Source organism: Sus scrofa, chromosome 13, assembly GCF_054392235.1.
Source record: "Sus scrofa isolate SSC_HxYL_T2T_F1_AM1 chromosome 13, Sscrofa_HxYL_maternal_Yorkshire_Landrace_v2.0, whole genome shotgun sequence".
Taxonomy (NCBI): Eukaryota; Metazoa; Chordata; class Mammalia; order Artiodactyla; family Suidae; genus Sus; species Sus scrofa.
This window is the reverse complement of record NC_139395.1, coordinates 57,600,306-57,622,077: the sequence shown is the minus strand read 5'-3', so window position 1 is coordinate 57,622,077 and position 21,772 is coordinate 57,600,306. Positions and strand designations below refer to the sequence as shown.

The 21,772-nt window shown below is 40.1% G+C and overlaps 1 protein-coding gene across 24 annotated transcripts in view; it reads left to right on the top strand.

Annotated features, from left to right (window-relative positions):
- Window positions 1–21,772, top strand: part of FHIT (fragile histidine triad diadenosine triphosphatase) — a 1,441,601-nt gene that overhangs the window by 99,567 nt on the left and 1,320,262 nt on the right. For 8 of the 24 annotated variants that reach the window (XM_084988822.1, XM_084988799.1, XM_084988811.1 and 5 more), the window contains exon 3: window positions 8,187–8,235. The exons of the other annotated variants lie outside the window; for them this stretch is intronic. The gene's annotated coding sequence lies outside the window, so the exon portion shown is untranslated. The remainder of the gene's footprint in view (window positions 1–8,186; window positions 8,236–21,772) is intronic. 24 annotated transcript variants of the gene reach the window in all.

Below are 21,772 nucleotides of genomic sequence, written 5' to 3'. Positions count from 1 at the left end.
ATATATTACTGATCTTTAATAAGGTAGTACAAAAAACATTTTTCTAAGCCTTTTAGGGAGTTAATATTTATCTTTTGTTGTTGTTATACCTCAGAGATCCATTTTTTCACCCTCAAATATGGCCTTTAAAGGCTAGCTGCCTAATTTTATTGTTTTAAAAAGGAATTATGCTTTTAACAGTCTAATTTTAAATGGTAGCAATTATTCCAATGGGTTTAGATCACCTCTTTTGATATAGCATGTTTTAAGAAAGTCCTAATGAAAAAAAGCTAAATTACAGAAAATTTGTCAAATAATTTTTCATTTTAAAGACATGTAAATGGGTTATAAATATTATTTTTCTTTCTTTTAAATTTTGTCTTTTTTAGAATCTGCCGAAGGCCTGCAGAAGTTCCGAGGCTAGGGATCAAACCCGAGCCACAGCAGTAACTGGAGCCACAGCAGCGACAATGCTGAGTCCTCAACCACTAGGCCACCAGGGAACTACTTAATGTCATTTTTATGATAATCATTTTTAACAGTTGCATGACTTTTCATATTGTTGTACCATGAGGTTTAAAATTTTTGGAGATAAGCTAGAGAGTCTCCAGCCCACTCATTTCATAGAGAAGGAAGGGTGACCACAGCAGGGTTGGAACCTGGGCATCTTTTTCCCATGTTAGTGGTTAGAGTCACATTCAGACTGCCTGACTCATTTTGCATGCAGTTCTCAGGAGCACACCTGTGGTACAAAATGATGCATAATCACATTGTTCTTAGATTTTGGAGGCGGGGAATGGGGATAAAGGATGGAAGTTTAATATTAAAGCTGCTTTTGATTCTGCAGACTAAACTTACAGTATCAGGGAGAAAAGGGAATAAATGGAGAGCAATCTGGTGTTTTCTACACTTAAGAGTGAAACCAAAATGGGAAAAAAGATATAATCAGAACCCACCACCATCCCATTTCAGCACAGCATGTAATTCTCAGTTCAGAAAAAAATTTTTTTAAGAGAAAGCACTTTAAGATAATATCTCTGTGAGCCATTTCTGTGAAAAGCTAGTGAAGCTTTAACTCCCCTGAGAAATTGCTTTGCAATTGTGAAGGTGCTGAGAAAGCCTCGCCAGGGAGGCAGATTGGTCATTGAGGGTATGTGAATGAGCTGATCTGCATGAAACCTGACTAGGAAATGAGAACCCACTAGGGATGGGTTGAAGTAAAGTCTTCACGGTGATGTAGATTTGCCGTGAATGAAGTCCTAGATAGCCAAGCAAGCCACGTGGCTGGAAGCTAGTTAAAGGCTTTGTAACTTGCTTGACTGCTTTTGAGAACTGACATTGTCATTATAATCAACTGGCTTCTGCTCTGGATCAGTCAACTGATGAAGCTATAAATGACCTCCATTTTGGACTGAATCTGAGGAACACAAAGCAGAAAACATCAGTTGCTGATTTTTTCTTACTTTTTTTTTTTTTTTCTTTTTTGCCAGAAACTGTAAAAAGGAACTTGAAGCCACATGTTAGTGATGGCTTGTGCTCTGTTCTTAAGACATGTTCCCACTGCTTTGGTGAAGTGGCTGGGAGAGGGTGCTTGGTATTGGCATTCAAATAAATGTATCAGATATCTCTCTGGGCTGGGGGATTTCTTTATCTGATATTGCCACAACAAGCAGCTCAGAAGTATTTGTCTGTATCACTCTGATCCTTTTATATTCTGACTGCTGAATGAAAGGAGCCTGACAACTAAAATTTCTTTTTGAAAAGGAGAAGTCCATTATCTGGGCCTTTGAAGCTCTGAAGAGTGAGTACATTCTACTTGGAAAAAGTCCCACAATAGAGGGAAGGAAGCAAAGACAGCCTTATAAATTTCCCTGTGAGCAAGCAGACCTATTGTTGTCTTTATTAAAAATATGCCTCCAAGCTGGTGGTCCTGTTCTGAGTGATACCTCAGAGTCAGCTTGAAAGCAGTCGCTGGAAACTTCACATGTCCCTACAACAGCTTAGGCTGTCTTGAGAAAAGGGAAAGAAGATCAACTTGCAATGCTGAGAGTGCTCAGTGTGTTGAGCAAATTTATTCCCAAATTTAAAACTTGAAACTTTGGCAATTATATTAATGAAGATAAGTAAGCTAGTTGGCATCAACACATGCATTCTGTTTGTTCTTTGTACATCCGTGTACCTCCCAGAGGGGGCTATGACCCAGATTCCATATGCATTCAAGACTTTCATTAGATAAGAATGACATATACTTATCATTAGAGCTTACTAATTAAAGTAGAAAGTGACATTTCAAAGTAATGATGCTCCCTAGTGTCTGAATATAAAATACTCCCTTGTCTATTTTTAATGACCTGGTATGCTATGTATGTTTAAAATATTATTTTGTTATGAACTTGTGTTTTCATTATTGTCAATGGTGGTGATGGCCAGCAAGGTAGGACATTCTTCTAAATGGATAAGGAAGGAAACCAGTGAAACCTACCAAGGGCTTTTTTAGGCTTTGATCACAGTCACATCCTGAGTGCATCCATGCATTCCTGTATTCATTCAGCACTTTGATTGCATGCTTTCTACTTTCCAAGCTCTTTGCTAGATGCTGGGGATACATTGGTCACCAGGACACAGATGATTCCTGCCCTCAAGGAGCTTGCCCCCTTCCCTTTGATTGCAATCAAAGCTGTTCTTTGTATTTCCTCTTTTACATCCTCTGTAGCAGCAGAGGATGATGTATTCAGTGCTAGTTATGCATTTATATACTCACATGCTGTTGCAAACTTTTAGATATTCTCAGTTGATGAGGATAGTGGAAGAAAGTGTCTCCTTACTTATTCTATACTTTTCCTCACATTTATGTATGATTTGTCAGCTAACTTTGTATTATATAAATTCAGTGACCCAGAACTGTGTATACTGTTCCAGTTCTTTGCCTGGTATACTGGTGATGCTCATTCTCTTCCTTCCCTCTCCCTTACATATCTCCCCCCCAACCCCGCCCCGAGTAACAATAGCACTGAACTGGATGGCCCTAGTGTTTATATTGTGAATCAGTGATACTCTCAAATGTCAGTGAGACTTGTATTTTGGGCCCTGGTTATGAACATTTACAAAGCAAACCATTTGTCATGGGGTGCAATAATATATAGGGAGGAGAGTCATCTTACATTAAGATTATTTATTTCCGATGGTTTTAAGCTTCAGTGGCAGTCAAAAAGTGGCAAATTCCTTAGTCCTTACCCAGTTGGGAAGAGAAGAGCATGTCTTTTCTCTGTTAACAGAAGCTATGTAGGGCCTCTCAAGAGAAGATCAGGGTTTGAACATAGATGAGCAGTGTGAAGAGTTTCTAAACAAAGGCAAGAAAGAGAAAGAGGAGGAGGCTCTTTTTGTGCTGAATTTGCCTATTTCTCGTCTACTCATTTTCCTAGTAGTAGCTACCCCTCCAAGGCCCCCAAGGCTGGCTGTCTTGACCACTACCCTGTGCCACCTCTTTTTGTTTTTATTCTTCGTGATACTTTTTTTTTGGAGGGGGGGTGGTCTTTAACCTCAAAGATGGTGATGAGTTAAATATTCAGATTGTCTTTGATCTTTGAGTGAATATTTCCATTTTCTAAGTCTTCTTCAGTTGGATTTTCTAAAAGCAAGTTCCAGGTCTTCTGATGACTGTGCTCAGTGATGGGCACTGGTTTTAGGCTGTGTTTGCTGTTCAAATTCACTTAAAGTACAGTCATTTATAGAGTGATGTGTACCATAAACCCTATTGGGATGATCATAATACCATATGCACAGGAGCCAGGATTCATAATTTCAAAATGAGGTTGCTTTTCATGATATAGCAAAATTTATTGATGTGTTTATTATATATATGCCTACCCTCCTTGCTATTCAAATTCCTCAAAGAAATCCTGGTTATCTATTTTCCTGTCTACTTCTAGAAAGGATCTGAGGTAGTTACTACTATATTCAATGAGAGCTAAACATTCAAAGGTAGAATATTTTTATGAAGGAGAGCTATGATGAGACCTTGATACTGGTTTGGGACTGATTTCTTTAAACACTAGTAATGGTGATTTAGAGTCTTAATTCAGATAGTTCTTGCTTTGAATATCCACCAGGCATTTCTGCATGATCCTAGGCAAAAAGCTAATGACTTTGGGCCTCACTTTATTTGATTTGATTTGATTTATTGATTTTCTTTTTATTTAAATGATTTTTATTTTTTCCATCAGAGCTAGTTTACAGTGTGCTGTCAATTTTCTGCTGTACAGCAAGGAGACCCAGTCACACATACAGTATACATTCATTTTCTCATATTATCATGCTCCGTCACAAGTGACTAGATACAGTTCCCAATGCTATACAGCAGCTGATTTTATTTATTTTTTAATTAAAGTGTAGTTGATTTATAATATTATGTTAATTTCAGATGCATACATAGTGATTTAGTATTTCTGCAGATAATATTCCATTATAGGTTATTATAAGATGATGGGTATAATTCCTTGTGTTATAAATTCTTATTTCTTATCTATTTTATGTGTAGAAGTTTGTATCCGTTAATCCCATGCTCCCTAATTTGTCCCTTTCTTTACTCCCTCTCCTTTTATTTTATTTTATTTTATTTTTTATTGTTATTTCCCCAGTACATTTTTTTCTACTGTACAGCATGGTGACCCAGTTACATGTACATGTATGCATTCATTTTTCTCACATATCATGCTCCATCATAAGTGGCTAGACATAGTTCCCAGTGCTACATAGCAGGATCTCATTGCTAATCCATTCCAAAAGCAATAGTTTGCATCTATTAAACCCAAGCTGCCAATCCATCCCATGCCCTTCCCATCTCCCTAGGCAATCACAAGTCTATTCTCCAAGTCCATGAGTTTCTTTTCTGTGGAAAGGTTCATTTGTGCCATATATTAGATTCCAGATATGTGATATCATATGGTATTTGTCTTTCTCTTTCTGACTTACTTCACTCAGTATGAGAGTCTCTAGTTCATCCATGTTGCTGCAAATGGCATTTTTTGTTCTTTTTTATGGCTGAGTAGTATTCCATTGTGTATATATACCACATCTTCCTAATCCAATCGTCTGTCGATTGACATTTGGGTTGTTTACATGTCTTGGCTATTGTGAATAGTGCTTCAGTGAACATATGGGTTCATGTGTCATTTTTAGGGAAACTTTTGTCCAGATACATTCCTAAGAATGGGATTGCTGGGTCATATGGAAGTTCTATGCATAGTTTTCTAAGGTACCTCCATACTGTTCTCCATCGTGGTTGTACCAGCTTACATTCCCACCAACAGTGCAGGAGGGTTCCCTTTTCTCCACACCCTCTCCAGCATTTGTTATTTGTGGACTTATTAATAATGGCTATTCTGACTGGTGTGAGCTGGTATCTCATGGTAGTTTTGATTTACATTTCTGTAATAATCAGGGATATTGAGCCCTTTTTCCTGTGCTTGTTGGTCATCTGTATATCATCCTTGGAGAAATATCTATTCAGGTGTTTTGCCCATTTTTCCATTGGGTTGTTGGCTTTTTTGCTGTTGAGTTGTCTAAGTTGTGTGTATATTTTAGAGATTAAGCCCTTGTCAGTTGCATCATTTGAAACTATATTCTCCCATTCTGGAAATTGTCTTTTTGTTTTCTTTTTGGTTTCCTTTGCTGTGCAAAAGCTTGTCCATTCAATTAGGTCCCACTGGTTTATTTTTGCTTTTATTTCTGTTGCCTTGGGAGACTGACCTGAGAAAACATTTGTAAGGTTGATGTCAGAGAATGTTTTGTCTATGTGCTCTTCCAGGAGTTTGATGGTGTCTTGTCTTATATTAAGTCTTTAAGCCATTTTGAGTTTATTTTTGCCCGTGGTGTGAGGGTGTGTTCTAGTTTGAATTTGAATGCGGCTTCCAGGTTTCCCAGCAATGCTTGCTGAAAAGACTGTCTTGTTCCATTTTATGTTCTTGCCTCCTTTGTCAAAGATTAATTGACCATAGGTGTCTGGGTTTATTTCTGCATTCTCTATTCTGTTCCATTGGTCTGTCTGTCTGTTTTGGTACCAGTACCACACAGTCTTGATTACTGTGGGTTTGTAATATTGCCTAGAGTCTTGGAGAGTTATGCCTCCTGCTTGGTTTTTGTTTCTCAGGATTGCTTTGGCAATTTTGGGTCGTTTGTGGTTCCATGTAAATTGTTGGATTGCTTGTTCTAGTTCTGTGAAAAATATCATGGGTCATTTGATAGGGATTGCGTTGAATCTGTCGATTGCTTTGGGTAGTATGGCCATTTTTACAATATTAAGTTTTCCAACCCAGGAGTGTGTAATATCTTTCCATTTCTTTGAATCCTCTTTAATTTCCTTGATTAATGTTTTATAGTTCTTGGCATGTAAGTCTTTCACCTCCTTGGTCAGGTGTATTCCCAGGTATTTGATTTTTTGGGGGGTGCAATTTTAGAAGGTATTGTATTTTTGTATTCCTTTTCTAATATTTCATTGTTAGTACACAGAAATGTGACTGATTTCTGAGTGTTAATCTTACATCCTGCTGCCTTACTGAATTTGTTGATCAGTTCAAGTAGTTTTTGGGTTGCGTCCTTAGGGTTTTCTCTATAGAGTATCATGTCATCTGCATACAGTGACAGTTTTATCTCTTCTCTTCTTATTTGGATGCCTTTTATTTCTTTTGTTTGTCTGATTGCTGTGGCTAGGACTTCCAGTACTGTGTTGTATAACAGTGGTGAGAGTGGGCATCCTTGTCTTGTTCCAGATTTTAGTGGGAAGGGTTTCAGTTTTTCTCCATTGAGTATTATATTTGCTGTGGGTTTGTGGTAAGTGGCTTTGCTTATGTTAAGGTATGTTCCCTCCATACACACTCTGGTAAGAGTTTTTATTATGAAGGGATGTTGGACTTTGCCAAATGCTTTTTCTGCATCTATTGAGATGATCATGTAGTTTTTGACTTTTGTTAATGTGGTGTATGACGTTGATTGATTTGCATATGTTGAACCATGTTTATGAACCTGGGATGAATCCCACTTGGTCGTGGTCTGTGATCTTTTTGATATGTTGTTGGATTTGGTTGGCTACAATTTTGTTGAGAATTTTTGCATCTATATTCATCAAAGCTATTGGCCGATAGTTTTCTTTTTTGGTGGTATCTGTGTCTGGTTTTGGGATTAGGGTGATGGTGGTGTCATAGAATGTCTTTGGGAGTGTTCCTTCTTCTTCAACCTTTTGAAAAAGTTTGAGGAGGATGGGTATAAGTTCCTCTTTGTCTGTTTGGTGGAATTCACCTGTGAAGCCATCTGGTCCTGGACTTTTTTTTGTAGGGAGTGTTTTTATGACACATTCAATTTCATTTCTAGTGATCAGTCTGTCCAGTTGATCTATTCTTTATTCAGTTTTGGCAGACTATAAGTCTCTAGAAAGTTGTCCATTTCTTCTTGGTTGTCAAATTTGTTAGCATACAATTGTTTGTAGTATTTCTCATAGTTTTTTGTATTTCTGTAATATCCCTTGTGTCTTCTCCCTTTTCATTTCTTATTTTGTTTATTTGGGCTTTTTCTCTCCTCTTCTTGGTGAGTCTGTCCACATGTTTATCTATTTTGTTTACCTTTTCAAAGAACCAGCTCTTGGTTTTATTGATTTTTTTCTATTTTTTTTTAAATCTCTATTTTATTGATTTCCTCTTTGATCTTTTTGATTTCCTTCTGTTGACTTTAGGTTTTGTTTGTTCTTCTTTTTCTAATTCATTTTTGTGGTGGGTTAAGTTGTTGATTTGAAATATTTCTTCTTTTTGAGGAAGGCCTTAATTGCTATGAATTTCCCTCTGAGCACTGCTTTTGCAACACCCCATAGATTCTGAGTGGTCATGACTTTGTCTTGAGGTGTTTTTTAATTTACTTCTTGATTTCCTCATTTTCCCATTGGTTTTTTAGTAGCATGTTGTTTAGTCTCCATGGAGTATGTTTTTTTTTCTCATTTCTTTTCCTGTGGTTCATTTCTAGTTTCATAACATTGTAGTCAGAGAAAATACTTGAAATAATTTCTACACTCTTAGATCATTGAGGTTAGCTTTGTGCCTCAGGATGTGATCAGTTCTTGAGAATGTTCCATGTGCACTTGAGAAGAATGTATATTTTGATTTTTTTGGATGCAATGTCCTGAAAATGTCGATTAAGTCTAACTTTTCCATTGTGTCTTTTAGGATCTCTGTTGCCGTATTGATTTTCTGTCTAGAGGACCTGTCCATTGATGTGAGTGGGGTGTTAAAGTCTCCTACTATGATTGTATTCCCATCAATTTCTCCTTTTATGTCTCTTAGTATTTGTTGGAGGTTTCTGCGTGCTCCTATATTAGGGGCATATATATTGACGGTTGTAATATCCTCTTCTTAAATGGATCCTTTAACCATTAAATTGTGTCTTTCTTTGTCTTTCTTAATGGCCTTCGTTTTAAAGTCTATTTTGTCTGAGTATTGCAACTCCTGCTTTCCTGATTTGTCCACTGGCATGAAATATCTTTTCCCATCCCCTCACTTTCAATCTATATGTGTCCTTTGTCTTAAGGTGAGTTACTTGTAGACAGCAGATTGGAGGTTTTTGCTTTTTTATGCAATCTGCCACTCTGTGTCTTTTGATTGGAGCATTCAGTCCGTTGACATTTAAGGTAATTTTGACAGATATGTATTTATTGCCATTTTAAACCTTGTTTTCCAGTTGATTCTGTTTCTTTTTTCCTCTTTTATTTTTTTGGTTGGATGGTTTCTATTTATTTTATTCTTGAGTACTTTTCTTTTCAGTTTTTGTGAATGCAGTGTTTTGATTTGTGGTTGCCCTTTTTTTTAAGCATGTTAACCCCTTCCTATATCTGCTTGCTTTAGCCTGATAGTCATATAGGCTCAAACACATCATTAAAATAAAAAATAATTTATATTTTCTTACTTTCCTTCTCCACATTGTATGATTTTGATGTCTTTTTTTTTTTTTTTTTTTTTTTTTTTTTTGACATCTTCATGTTTAGATCTGTATGCTGGCTTATTTAAGTGACTGCTTTCCAATTGTGGTTTCTTCCATCCTAATTCTTCTTTTTGTCTTTTCTCTCTCTCTCTTTAATTTAGAGAAGCCCTTTCAGTATTTCTTTTAGAATGGGTTTAGTATTGGTATACTCTTTTAGCTTTTGTTTGTTGGGGAAATTCTTTATTCTTTATTCTTTATTTCCCCTTCTATTTTAAATGATATTCTTGCTGGATAGTGTATTCTAGGTTGCAAATTTTTTTCTTTCAGCACTTTAAATATATCTTGCCACTCCCTTCTGGCCTTTAGTGTTTCTGTAGAGAAATCAGCTGATAGACTTATGGGGGTTCCCTTATAGTTAATGCTTTGCTTTTCTCTTGCTGCCCTTAGAATCCTCTCTTTAACTTTTTCTATTTTTATTACAATATGTCTTGGTGTGGGCCTGTTTGGGTTCAACTTGTTTGGGGCCCTCTGTGCTTCCTGTATCTTGATATTGGTATCCTTTAGCTTTGGAAAGTTTCCAGCGATAATTTCTTCAAATATATTTTCAATCCTCTTTATTTTTCTTCTCCTTCTGGAATTCCTATTATGTGTAGATTGGCCTGCTTTATATTATCCCATAGGTCTCTTATATTGATTTCATGTTTTTGTGTTCGATTTTCTGCCTGCTATCCTGATTGGGTGATTTCCATTATTCTATCTTCCATGTCATTAAATGTTCCTCTGCATTATTCATTCTGTGCTTTATTGCCTTTAGCTCAGTTTGTATCTCTGCAAATGAATTTTCTAGTTTTTCTTGGCTTCTCCTTATATTTTCTAGTTCCTTTATAAAGGAATCTGCATTGCTGTTCATATCCTCTCTTAATTCCTTCAGTATTTTCACTGTCTCCCTTTTGAACTCAATGTCTGTCAGACTGCAGAGGTCTGTTTCATTGTTTACTACTTTAGGTGAATTCTCTTTTTCCTTTAACTGTGAATAATTTCTGAGCCTCTTCATCTTGCTTGTGTTTTTCTTTCTCTGTATGTTTGGGGGAGCCAAACTGTAGTCTTGTAAGGCTACTTCTGTGCAAAAATACCCTTTTGTATTTTTGGGGATTTACTGTTTATTTTTGGTGTGGGAGTTTGAATATTTGCTGTCTCTTTCTTTGATGTGAGAAGGCTGTTATTCCCAGGATGCTCAGTGTGTTTTCAGGGAGAAGGAGACAATGGGTAGCGCCAGCAGTCAGTGCCTGGTTGCTGGGTTCTCAACAGTAGCAAGTACCTGCAGGAAGGAGGCACAGGCTTCTCCTAGTTGCAGGGACCTGGGAAGTGGTAATAGGCTCTAGGCAGATCCTTAAGGTGACCAGAGCATTTGGTAGAAGCAGCAGCAGGCTGCGTGAGTTCCCAGGGGAAGAGAGCAACAACAGCTTGTGTTTGATTGCAGTACCCTCCTCTGAGGTGATTGGAACTGCAGGTGGTGCCTGTTCAGGGACCTCTAGTGGGAGCGGGCCATGACTGTCTCTAGAGTCAGTGATAACTGTCGTGGTTTGCCCCCACAACCTGTAGACCATGCATGAAGCAATCTGTCTCACTTAGACCACATAAGAGGTGCTGTACAGGTTGCTCCTAGTTGCAGGATCCTGGGAAGTGATAGAGATCAGGCGTGTGGGTACTGCTTGGAACATTTGGCAGTGGCAGCAGCAGGGCAGGTGTGTTCCCAGGGGTGTGAAGCACCAACAGGTGGTGTTTGGTTAGAATGCACTCCTCTGTGGTGCCCTTGAGGTGAATGGGGCAAGTGGTGTCTGTTCACAGACCCCTACTGGTGGCAAGCCACTCCCACCTCTGGCTCCAGAGATAACTCTGGTGGTTTCCCCTCACCTCCTATAGACCATGCTAGAAACATCTTGTCCTGCTTAGCCCCCACAGGAGGTGCTGCAGAAGCTGCTCCTAGTTGCAGGTTCCTGGGAAGGGACAGTGATCAAGCCCAGAGTTTTTGGCAGTGGCAACAGCCAGGCGGGTATGCTCCCAGAGGAGCAAGAGCAGCAACAGGTGGTATTCTGTTGCAATGTCCTTCTCTGTGGTGCCCTCTGAGGTGGTTGGAGCTGCAAGTGATTTTTGTTCAGGTATCCCCAGTGGCAGTAGGCCATGCCCACTTCTGGAATCAGGGATAACTTCAGCAGTTTGCCCCTGCTGCCTGCAGGCCATACAAGAAGCACCCTATCCCACTTAGCCCATGAAGGAGATGCTGCACCAGCTGCTACTAGTTGTAGAGTCTTGGGAAGGGACAGTGATCAAGTGTCTGGGTGCTGCCCAGAGTGTTTGGCAGTGGCAGCTACAGGGTGGGTGTGTTCCCAGGGGAGTGAGAGTAGCAGCGTATGGTACTTTGTTGCGGTGCCCTCTTTTTTCTTTTTTTGCCAGCCCCTGAGGTGACTGGGGTCACAGGTGGAGCCCACTCACAGGCCCCCAGTGGTGGCAAGCCATGTCTTCCTCTGGCCTCTGAGACAACCACTGCTGTCTGTCCCTGCCATCTGTAGATCATGCAAGAGGCACCACATTGTAATTATCCCCCTGATGCCTTTAGCCCACACAAGAGTTTCCTTGGCACCTGTAGCCTGCACAAGGAGCACCCAGTCTCCCCTAAATGAGCGAGAGGCTTCTTGCCACTCATAGCCTGTGCCAGAGCTGCCCCACACTCTGAGATCCTGTGGGCATGTGCATGCTCCAGTGCAGGGAGTTTCCTATGGCGTCTGCCCCTGCTCCCCTCACTCTCCCCAACAATGGTGCCTTGCCTCTCCTGTGGGTCAGGAACTTCTCCGGGGTTCCCTCTGCCATGGCGTTCCCCTCCCCAGCCGGTAGTACACCACTCCCCTGCCCATGGAGCACTGCTCCTTAGCCCCTCAGGCTCTCTCCACACAGCCAGCTCCAGTCCTCTCCCTGGGACTGACCTCTGGAGCCTGAGTCTCAGCACCCAGCCCCACCTGAGCTTCTCAGGCTGTGGTGTCCAAGCCAGTGGTTCAGATGATCTGTGTGGCTCTCACTGTGCTTTGCCATTCTCAGTCCAGCTGCTGTGCTTTTCTCAGAGACTTTGAGGTCCTACAGACTTGACTGATCTTTCTGTCGGTTACGAGGCTTCCCAGGATGTGGGTTCCTTTTCTCCTTCACTGCTCCCTCTTGGGAATGTTAGTTCCGTCCTGATTCTTTTTCTCTCTCTCTCTTTTTCTCTTTTGTTCTACCCCAGTTATGTCAAGAGTTTCTTGTCCTTTTTGGAGGTTTAAGTTCTTCTGCCAGCATTTAGTTGATGTTCTGTGCAAATCGTTTTACATGTTGATGTGTGTGTTTTTTTTTAATGTGTTTGTGGGAGAAGGTGTGCACGACCACTTACTCCTCCGCCGTCTTGTTCTGCCTCCTCCCCTCTCCTTTTTGATAACCACACGTTTCTTTTCTATGTCTGTGAGTTTGTTTCTATTTTCTGTATACTGGGACTCGCTTTCTTGATTTGTAAAATGGGAGTGGATAAAAGTACCTCATTGCTGTGAGGGTTACCTGAGAGAACACCTATAAAGCACTTAGCAGTGTCTGGTATGCAGGAAGTATTTAATAAATATGGTGATGATGGAAGTGGGCGTGGTGAAAGAAGTAAGCACACTGCTTCGGTTCTTCAAATGAAATCTTACATGGAAGCTAAATGCATGAATTCTGTTGGGTCGGTACAGAGCTTACCTTACTCTGCACTGCCATAGAATAACCAGTGCTCAAATATGTTCATACAAATAGTTTAGAAGTGATGATTCTTTGCTTGAAATTAGGGAAAAGAAGTGACAGCAGTCAATGGAAGGGCTGGAAAAGCACTGTGGGCAAAGGCGTTAGCTGATTTGGATTTAATTAGGGCTCTGCTGCTTTTGGCTTGCATGACTCTTGGCAAGTGCCTTACCCTTTCTGAGCCTCAGTTTCCTCTTCCGTGGAGTCGTGATAGCAATACTCACTCACTGAGGCTGTTTCCAGAACTTTGTGAGATAAGGGCTTGTGGTTGGACTTTGAAGATGTACTGGCCTGCAACTCATGGTTTTTGTTGAGGAGATTATACTAGGATAAAAATGAGTTTGATATAGAGTTGCAAAGGGGGCTTTCTTTGTGCATTACATTAGACACCAAGGCTTCCATTTCATTTTAAAAGATGCAGTTCCCCAGCTGACCTCATTTACTTGGAAATCCTAGAGCAGCAACATAACACTTTGAAGCTAAGTGGTTAATTTTCTTTGGAGGGATTTCCTCCTCTGGTTATTGGATGCTGTGCTTATGTTCTTTGAACCCTTGTAGTGGGGGGGGAAGCCCTTATATGACAATGGATTTAGTAGCAGCTGGATGGGGGCTGATGAGGGTTGGCCCCAGAGCCTAGCCTCACTAGCTGAGGTAGAGGATGTGCCAACTTCAACTTCAAGCCATGGGGGCCCAGCAGCAAACTGCAGGGAAGCAGTAGTAGCCCATGGTGTGGCCTGTTGTGCTACCGTCATTCTTGTCAGTGTCACCATCATCATCATTAAACCTTCATTAAGTGCTGGTGTGTGGAGCTCCCTTTGGTGCCATTGTAGACAGATAGACAGCTGTGTGTTTTAAATATGAGCCTTGTGAAGGACTGTGAAGTGAAGGGGTCCAGTTGTAATCCAAGGCAGGTCCACAAGCATGGCTGCATGGGCTAATAAAAGGATTGTTGGTGGCTGTAGTAGACATTTGTTTGTGGTGTCAGCTTAGCCCCTGGCCCCTTTCTTTGAGAAGGACCCCCAACTCCCACCCTCAAGGGTGCCTGGTAGGCATGTTTGTACTGTATAATTCAGCTACCATGGCGATGCCTAAGTGGATCAAGGATGCACAGTTGACTCAAGCTGGACCACTCAGATTATCTCTTCAAGAAGTTAGATTTGGGACTAGGACATATTTGTAGGAAGACAGGGATACTGAGAGCTCTTGGAAGCCACGTCTTTGGTTAATAGAGTAATCCCATAACAGCCCTTTAAGGTAGGTCCTCTTCTCACTCTCATTTTATAGAAAAGGAAATGAGTCATAGAGAGATTAAGTACTTTACCCAAGGTCATAAGATTAGGTAGTGGCAGGGCCAGGCATGAACTGGGCAGCATGAGCCACTTTAAAACTGTCTTTCTTAGAGAGAGGGAGGAATGAAGCAAGTCTACTGAGAGATGCAGGTTAAATAACTCTGAAATCACAGGGAGGGAAGATGAGAGAGGGAGAATAAGATGGATTGAGATCAAGACAGCCTTGATTCTATAGGCTTTCTGGCTCCAGAATCCAGATCTTAGTGACAGCAGTTTCTACCGTTGGGCTTTCAGAAGCATCTTTATGTCCTTATAAATAAATTCCCCGTTTTGTGCACAAAGTAGTTTCAATGGTTGCCTATTACGTGCAATCAAAAGAATGTTGACTAAGTGACCACACTCTCACAATTTGTTATAAAAGACTGTAGATCATTTATTGGCCTTTGTAGCCCTAGATATCTTTACATTATCTATAGCTGGGGTCCAGGCTAGTGGAGAGAGGCAGTAATTGGAGCATACCAAATTCTTTGAGACAGGTAAACCTAAATCCCCATAGAAACACAGAGGTGCAGCAAAAAAACCCAAAAACCAAAAACAAACAAAACAACAACAACAAAACGAGACTAGGGTAAGGTGTGGAGAATCAGGGATGGCTTCTCAGAGGGGGGATATTTGAGCTGTTTTTGTAGAGTGACTAGGATTCAGTTGTATAAAGAATGGTTGGGAGGAAGGATTTTCCAGGCAGTGTAAATAGTATATGCCCCCTCCCCCCAAAAAAAAGAAAAAGAAAAGGAAAGTGAAGGCTATGAAACACTTTGGAAAGGAAAAGCAGTTGTGTGATGGAGAAGAAGGAGGAAAGAGAGATTGGATATACAACTGGAGTTTTTGGCTGGACCAGATCTTACAGGCTCTCCGCTACTTAACTATGCAGTTTGACCCTTATCCTATAAGCTAGCAGTTCATTCACTATGAATTCTTGCCCTCCTTCCAACATGAAAATGTGTGGATTTTGAAATGGAAAAGGTGACATTCTGACAACATTAAAGACAGTTTTAGGGGGTGAAAAAACCTCATGCACACATGAAAAACCCCATTCAGAATCCCAACACTGAATACTGCTGTTTTCATTTTCTAGTTGTCCCCAAACATGCCAATTTTTATACATGGTTGCAATTCATCTATGTACTATTTTCACTTCCCAGTAGATTAAAAAGCTTTTCTATATTTCTGTATCCTCCTCTCCTAATTATTCTAATAGCATGATAAGGATTCAAGTTTTTCCACATAGTCATACCGCTCCAGGCGATAGGTTAGGTCCTGGTGGCAAAGATGTATGAGCTGAAGATTCCTGCTTTTGTGCAATGCAGGACCTGGTATAATACTTCTGCTGAAGTATTTAGCCATACATGTTTAAGAACATGTGGTTTACTATTAATAATTTATGAAACTTGTATTCATTTCTTTAAGGAATGATTTCTAATTCCTTTTATCTGTAATCACTGTCCCCTTGTTCCCACCCCCATCATACATGCTCCGTGGCAAACAAATGGCTGCAGCGTCATGTGTTTTAGTGTTCATGCACTACTTACCTAGTATCTTTTTCTTATCTTATGCTCCAAGTCCTCTGAAAGCCATTTGATGGGAAACCATAACGGATTCCAAATCAAGCTCTTGAGCCGGGTTAATGTGATTCTGAAATATTATCTTGATTGTGGCAAGTGTCCAGTTGTCATCTTTTTAATGATACAGGCATCCACAGCCTAAACTAATTACAAACCAGCTCCATTTCGGGGAGGGTGGCATTGCCTTACCAGACTCCTCAAGCCAGACTCAAGAATGTGGATGATGTGATCCCATCTGCTTTTCTTTCCTCTGGCCTTCTGTGGTTAAGGTCTATGTCATTCTCTCTCCCTTCCTGCTCCTGTGTTAAAGAAAGCAGGGGTGATTGGCCAAAATTGCTCCTTAAATTAAATTTTGCCTCCTACCTCCAGCATAATCATGAGCTTCCAAATTAAAGATGCAGATAATTTTGCAATCAGATTTACATTTTTGTCTGTAATGAGTTTAAAGTGTTTTAAACATGCTTTAGTTTTCCCTTTTATCACGCTTTTTGTTGACTTAATTTAGCTCTGTGGTTTGAGTTGTATTTTACGGTTGGTTTTCGCTCTAGTCTCTATATCCCAAACTCCTCATTTTCTTCATCCCTAGTCTTGTATGTATTGCAGAAAAGATAGTGACCAATTGGTATAAATTTAAAAAAAAAATTAAAGAAGTTCATTCATTAAAGACTCAAGAAATGCTGCTTCATTATCTTTGTAATGAAGAAATGGACAGGGAAGCTAAATAAACTGTATTCTCTGGCTTTGTGTGTGTGTGTGTGTGTGTGTGTGTTCAGACACAAGTACTCAAGTATGTGTTATTTATACACATACTTAAAATGAAATAGGTTATTACCCTTACAGAACTTAAAAGCTTGAAAAACTCTCTTAGCCTCACTTTTCTCCTTCGTAAAGTGGAGCAATAGTAGTTCTTAGGACACATGGTTGCAGGGATAATTAATTTGATGCAGCTGCAAAGTGCTGGCAGATAAGTGCTCAATAAATATCAATGATTAATATAATGACTCTTGTCCTGGAAGAATACAAAGTCTTTTTCATGATTTTAATTTTCAGCAACCAAATAAATCCCTAAGTTCATCTCTTTATAAAGAGGCCAAAATGTTGGAAGGAAATTTAGACCTTAGAAACATTTTCCAAGCCATGTTTTCTTAGTGTCCTTTCCTTTCTCTCTCAATTTAGGCTGAAAGAGTAGTCTTTTCTACCTGGTCTCACTGATACTATCTTTGTGGCAGAATCTCCTGGTGGCTTTGTCACAGCCCTTTTTCTCATCTCTGATTTTAGCAGCAACTTTGGTGACCAGTTTCATATGAGTCAGCTTCCTACCTCTAGCACCCACCCTGCTCCTTTTCTGTTTTATTCCCCAGGGCTATCTCTCTTGCTTGGAGCCTGTATGGCCAGGGCCAAAGAGGAGCTTGGAAGTATGGGGAACAAATGCTTTCAGGGGCTACCCTCAACCACTGGGCATTTGAATATGTGAATAATTGCGCTAGTCTTCCATTTTTCAGGGGCATAAATCTGAATCCATACTGCATACTTCTTAGGAGGTCCTGGCTAAATCAAGCCCCTTGCTCTTAATGGAAACCTTGCTAATGTACCTTTATGTTGGCTTTTACGTCTTCCCTGTCTTAATCCTTCTCTCCACACATGCTATTCTCATCATTGGTTGATCTTTTAGCCTTTCTTTAGAAATCCAGATGTCTTTTGCTTTGGAAGTAAACATCGTTGACTGAATCACAGAGCCCTACCTCTTTATTAGGTCTAGTAACCAACTCAGACCCCTTGGCAATACTGGATCTTCCCAATGGCTTTCTCTTTCTGAACTCTGCCACACTTGCGACTCTTTAAGTCCAGCTCTCTCCCAATTCTTCTCCTGGTCCTCAGACTTTTCTTTCCTGGTGTTTTTGCTGGCTTGTTTAGCTGATTTAAAATTCGGCTTTCTCCAGGGCTCCATCTTTGATTCTCTTCTTTTCTGAAGTTGTATACTCAACCTGGGTAGAGCAGTGACTCCCATCTCCTTAGCTAAGCCAATGACTTCTAAATCTCCAGATTGGCTCCGCTGAATTCGAAGCTACTGGAAATCTCCATCTGGAATTCTCACAGATATTTATAGTTTACCATATTCAAGCTGGAATTCATTGTCTTCTCCCCGTTTTCATCTCTTCCTTCTTTTCCATCTCCTGACTTATTTAATGGACTCACCATCTGCCTGGTTTTGCAGTTTGGAAGACTTTGTGAGATCCTTAACTGCCTTCCCTCAATCTTTTCTTTCAAGAAATAATTTTTGGGTTCCCTGTGTGAGCCAGACACCATGTGAGGTGCTGGGGATACATGGACAATAAGACAGACCCTTAAGAGGGTCATAGTCTGGTGACAAATAGAGTTAATAATCTGATTTATCAAACAAATACAGCATCATAAACTGAAGTAAGGCCTGTGGAAGCAAAGTCCCATGTACTTTGAGAGCATGTCATGAAAGTACCTAATTTATTTCTGGAGTTTGCCTAAGTTCCTTTAGGAAGATTGGCATTTGATCTGAGATCTAAAGGATGAATAAGAACTAATTAAGAGAGAGGAACTCTTTCCTCTTTACACTCTACACTATAGTCATCCAATTTCATTAATGCTACCAAATAGAAATGTCCCAGTATTTTTTGTTCTTATCCTGGATGATTGCAATTCCCACCTTCACTTCCCCCCCCCACCCACAACCATTAATTTTTACATTGCTGCCAGTGCTTTTACCAAACACAAACCTGACCACATATCTTCCACTTCCAGCTTAAAACCATTGGTAGCTCACCAGGGTAAAACTCTATCACTCTGGCATGGCATCCAAAGACTTAAATATTGGCCCTGGTCTTTATTTCTGGCTTCATCTCCTGCCACTGCATAATACATTTTCTGTTCTGTGGCCATTATAGACATCTTGTCATTTGCTGAAGATACTGTGCCCTCATAGGCTGTCATGTCTTGGTTCATTTATTTATCAGCTTTGAGTTTCTCTGCCTTTCTTTTGCACCTGGCCAGCTGATTGTGATCCTATTAGACCCTATATAAATGCCACATCCTCCATGAGACTTACCCTGGCCTCTTGTCTCCGTGCCCTTATTTGTATTTGTGCATTCCTGTCCTTAAGAGTTGCCATCCTTTTGCCTTGTATTAACTTAGTTGTCTAGAGCATGTGCTCCTCTGAAATCAAAATTGTGCTTTGCTCATCTCTCTCTTTGCAGGGCTTGAAATATAGCAGGTGTTCAGTAAATATGTATAATTGAATTATCCATTTGTGAATAGGATAAGGGAGGCAAAAACACTGGGGGAGGGGAGGAGAGTGAAAGAAAAAAGCCAGACCTTTTCTACTTAAATGAACTGGTGATCCCAAGCAGGGCTTGACCAAGACATGTAGGTGGCACAGGCAGATTATTCATTTGGTGTCCCTTCAGCAATCAAGTGAAATAGCAGATTTGAGCAGTGCTGCTGGTAGAGAAGGATGACAGATTGCAGTGCCTGGCCTCCGTACCCAACCCAGAAAAATAAAAACCCTCTAGGTGTTGACTCTGTCCTACACAAAGCCATCTTATTGACTTTGTTTTGTTCCAGAGCTTGCCACCCAAGCTCCTACCTCAACTGTCTCTTCAAAGTATTTTAAACAATTACCCCAACTCCCTTCTTGAAGAAATTTCTGATAAATGCTGTGTTCTTCACTGGGTTACTTCTCTGGGGATAATTTAGTACCCTCTTTCAGACAGTACCCCGAGCAGCTGCTGGCCCTCTTCCTGTTAATCCTGCTCTGATACTAATGAAGAAAGACTGGGTTGTGCAAAGCTTTTTATCAGTATTACACCAATAACCTATAGACAATTCTTTTTCAGGGCTGGCTTGTATCTGTTTTATAAAGAAGTCTGTTTTTTATTTCAAGTTTGTCAGGATATTGCTGCGAAGTTCATGGTACAGGGGGCTTGTGTTCTGTTCCATGTTTTAGCAAGTGACAGGTAAAAAGACAGGAGTGGGCTGCTACCCTCTAAGCTTGCTGAGACTGCTTGCCACCTCAGAGGTCCAGCGCCCACCCATGCCATCCTTTCCTGAGCAAGACTGGGAGTGTTTGGTGATGTCAGGGAGTCTTTCAGTGCCAACAGCTTACTTATGGCCTTCACTTAACTATGCCCAGGAAGGTAAGTGTGTAAAAGATGACCAATGATGGATGCTGTGGGCATACCTTTCTGCCCATATGCCTTTGTCCCTGAGATGGCAACTTACTGCTGGTGATGTCCACTAAAAATGATGCAGACAGTTAGTAGTTCTAAGGGACAGGAGTCCTGAGTACTCACTCTTTTCCAGGCACTTGTAGCTGCTGGGGGAGAAAAGCAGGTATGACACATCCTTGCCCTTGAGGAGGTATTATTTTTATTTATCAAGTTATTTAAGTCCTTCCTACTTCTAAGGGTCAGTGGAAGTGGCAGTTAGGGACTGATAATTTGGAAAATCTAGATTTATGTCCTGAGTCTACAAATCTTTCATTGGAACTTAGACCAACTACCTTAACCCTGTGTGTTTTATGAAATACTTTATATAGTGTTTCATAAAATGCTTTCAAATATATGATCCATTTGAACTTCATAGAAGGCTGGCATCATTATTTTTATTTTAATGATGAGGCTCATGATAACCAGAGGGTTAAGTGCCTCATTCTTAGATCTCTCAGCTCATCAGAGACTGGGCTTTCTGTGACCTTTGGTCTCCTGATTCTTTTCTGCTTTGTTTAATGATTGCTGCCTATATCGACCAAAAATTTGAATTTTTATACAATCACAGCTTTTATGTATTTCAAACTCACTTTCATGTTACCCCTCCATCTAGCTTTCATGTATTAAGTGTTAAATGTGTGCGGCATGCTTGCCGCATTGATGTGCCTCTCATTTGTCTCCTTAACTTAGGTCTTCTTTATTTTGTCCTTTTTTTTTTTTTTGAAAAAGTTAAAGGAAACTTAACATTTGTCCTTTTCTAGTCTTACTGTTTTTACTATTTTCTCCAATTCCTGTGCGCAATGATAAGGGAAAGTGACTAATGATCAAATGGTTACCTTTCATGTTTGCCTTGCTTGGAGGTATGCAGTGAATTCAGAATTGCTGAATCTTTAGGGAAATGGTAGGAAAGCAGGATTGAGAATGTTATAGGAAAGCTCTTAGATCTTAGTTTAGGAAGTCTAGCACAGAGCAGTAGGACTCACTAGGAACATGACACTCAGAGTTATAGGAAGTGGCAGAAAGAGAGATTCTTTTTTTTGCAAAGAAAAAATCTTTCTGTGGATATACTTCGCTAGAAGTAGTTTCTTCCTTGTTTGATTTCCCATAGCATTTCTTTGTGCCTTTTTCATGGCTTACCTTGATTCTTACACTGTATTTTAGTTATTTATATAGTTACCATCTCTCTTACTAGACTGTGGTTTTTGGAGGACAGGAGTGTTGTCTGATGTGCTTTGACAACTCCACAGCACTGCTGCATAGTGCTGGAAAGTAGTGATGAACAAATATACATGTTTCTGGGATTTCCAGAGACTTGTACTTCCTCCTTTATGCAGTACTGTTTCACTTGAATATTTTACAGTAAGAATGTATTACATGCAATCAGGAAAAATAAAAGCAAAGATATAAACTTTTTCTGAATGATTAAATGGGTAAGTGAATGATTAAGAATTCAGAGCTGCTAAAGAAGTTTGGAAGCAAGGTCTCATTTACCGAACATCTAAAGCATTGGTTTTCCAAGAAGTATAACATTTTTCATACTTATTACCTTAATCACTTTTGCAGCATTTTGATGAAATGGAAGAGCACAGGCATATAGTAGCTAAGACAGCCAAAGTTCAAGTTTTTCCCCTCTGGATTCTATGCAGTTTCTCTAAGCTTCAAAAATCTTGCTTTTGGATTTGTTTGTTTTTTCTAGGTGTATACAAAAAATTTTAAGGCAACAGAGAGATTATTAACCAGATTTATCCCTGTGGTGTGAAAAAGTGCATTGAGCATTTCTCTTGGGCTCCATCTCAGAGTAGAGCCAGTTTATTGGGGGAATCTGGCTCCTTGCTTCCCAAGCTCAAGCATACGCTTGTAAAGTTCTCATCCATTTGAGGTTCTTCATCTC